Source organism: Solanum tuberosum, unplaced genomic scaffold, assembly GCF_000226075.1.
Source record: "Solanum tuberosum cultivar DM 1-3 516 R44 unplaced genomic scaffold, SolTub_3.0 scf00545, whole genome shotgun sequence".
Lineage (NCBI taxonomy): Eukaryota > Viridiplantae > Streptophyta > Magnoliopsida > Solanales > Solanaceae > Solanum > Solanum tuberosum.
The window spans coordinates 238,912-241,432 of record NW_006239477.1 but is presented as its reverse complement, the minus strand read 5'-3'; the positions used below and the strand labels follow the sequence as shown (position 1 = coordinate 241,432).

General features: G+C 33.4%; 1 long non-coding RNA gene across 1 annotated transcript; it reads left to right on the top strand.

The window, feature by feature from the left end:
• Positions 1 to 646: 646 nt before the first annotated feature.
• LOC102604713 (uncharacterized) lies at positions 647 to 1,913 on the top strand. Its single transcript, XR_001472152.1, has 2 exons — positions 647 to 892; positions 1,026 to 1,913. It is a non-coding gene; the product is annotated as an uncharacterized lncRNA (long non-coding RNA).
• The last annotated feature ends 608 nt before the right edge of the window (positions 1,914 to 2,521 follow it).

Below are 2,521 nucleotides of genomic sequence, written 5' to 3'. Positions count from 1 at the left end.
TTTTAGGTCGGTATTCACTGTTTTTTTAGTAGTGTGTTTGCAATGGAAAAAGAGAAGACTTTGTATGTGAGAGCTGCTTATTATGTTTTGATATATGGAATTAACTTGAAAATTATGCTTATCTGAAAATATACGAGCAAAAGAAGATCCTACTTTTTGTGAATATTTAATGCGAATTGGAAATGGACAAGAAACAACTAATGAGAACAACAAAATTGAAATTCCACATAATTTTATCATTCCTTCTACAATTGAAATAGAATCCCTAAATCAATTATTTAGAGAAATTTATCCTGATATAAGGACATTCTATTTAGACCTATCTTCTATAGCTTCCGGAGTTATTTTAACTACAAAAATTGACGTTAACGAAATTAATGATCACTGCACAAACGATTCAATTAACTACATGTTCTTTACTAGAGAAGAGGAAAATATCATCCAAGATTAAATTTTACAGTAAAAACAAAATGCTAATGCTATACTACTTTTGCTATCATACTCACGAGATGACACAAAATTTGATGACGGTGTTTGGAGTCCTTGGAATACATCTAAGTCCTGGAGCTGAAGTACGAACACAACACCACAATACCAATAGCATTGAAAATTGTACTACACCATTGGGCCATATTCACTGGTCAATAAACATGTGTACTACACATGTCCTTCTACCTCCTCCATTTTCCAATCATTTTGCTTTGGCTCTTACGTCATTTTTTCATCTTTTCCATAATCTTCTACTTTTTATATTTTTCATTCTCCCATACTTACTGTTGGCGAAGAAGAGACTTTTAGAAATTGATGGAAAATTAGAGAAGATTAATTCGAGTCACGAGCTGGTGCCTCAATTTTGGTGATGAAATTTCACATTTGACTACCGAGATTGGAGGTAATTTTCATTCTAATTTAAATTTCTGCAGTGTTCCTTTCAGTTTTCGGAAATCCTGTGAACTTTTGGCGCTCTTCTTTTAATTTATTTTGTAGATACGTGTACTCGTTACTATTTTATCTCAATTTCTTAGGTGTAAGATTTTATCAAGAAGAATTGAATGGGAATACAAAAAGACTTTGTGAGAAAACTTCTCAAAGGTTCGTACTATATGGCAACTGATAGTCATTTTTGGGGATTTTCCTCCTTTTTTTTCTCCGTAATTTTGTCCCATTGTAGAACTCAACTTTTATACACTGATAATCTAAAAGATAACTATACGCTTTGGCTTCCTTGACGTTCCAAAATTCGTAAGTAAGCTAATATGTACTTTGAGTTAGTTTACCTAAATCAACTTTAGCATTAACCACACGATATAAGTTGATTATAATAGAAAGGCCTCTATGTAGTGTGGTTATGATTGGTGAAATTTGTCATCTAAATAAATGATTTTCTTTTTTCCAACCTATGTAAATCCCACTATCCATTTACAACACATGTTATTCTATGTTATAAGCTGCTACTACTACTACTACGTGGCTCTCTGGCTCACAATTCTGTCCTGCACGGAAGAAGAACATGTATGTCTACCAAGAACTAAGGAGAGGAACATTAAAAAGGCCAAATTGTTCGTCGCAAGTGAGGTGGAAAGGAAAAAAACATTTTTTGAATCTGAATCTTCAAGCAGCGGTATCTCAATTGAACCACCCACACCAATGAAGAAGCTGTGAAAGGTCATTCGACTAGCATGCAACTTTTCCAAGTTTTTGGGCCGCCTCAGTGATTCAAATTTTGCGTCAAGTGGATATACTGCACTCATTTAGGTATGTTGTAGTACACTTTCGTCTAAATAAATGTTCAATATTAAGATAACTTCACCATAAAACTATCACCTTTTGGCTGTAAAATTGTGGAATTAATGTAGTAAGTTCAGCTTCAGTTGTTTGTTGTAGTCATCCTGCAATGAGTTTATTATTTCCTATATAAGGCCATTTATGTTCCTGATTGGCAACAGTGATAGGTGAAATACCTTTTCTGTATATTTTTATTTGCCTTGCTAAATGAACACTTTTAAGCTTTTTTTTTCCTTTTAGAAGGAGAAATATGGGTCCTATTTTGTTTAGTTTATATTGAATCCTTACTTGTGATAACGCTCAACTACACCTTTTTATAATTCAAGGTGTAGGCGGTCGCTAACAAGTATAAACCCAACAATGAGTTGGGGTCGATCCCTCAAGGAGTGATATGGTAAAGAATTCAAGTACGAAGTATTCAAGTGTTCTAATTTCTTGTAGAACGGAAGTAAATAACACGTAACATAATATAAATCGATAGGCTTTAATTTTCAATATCAAGAGAGTTTGGTAACCAATTGTTAACAGAAACAAATAGTGCGGAATTTGAACAAGTATAAAGAGAGCCTTAGGAGGGTGTGAGTAATTGAACACTAATTTCGCTTAATGGGTAATTATCAATTTCTTTAAGTTGTTGAATCTCAATGGGTAGGATGAGTTTTGAATATAAAAACTATCTTTCAATCAGCTATCATGCTTCGAGTGACTTCTTTTGAACCTCAACAAGCTTTGCAAC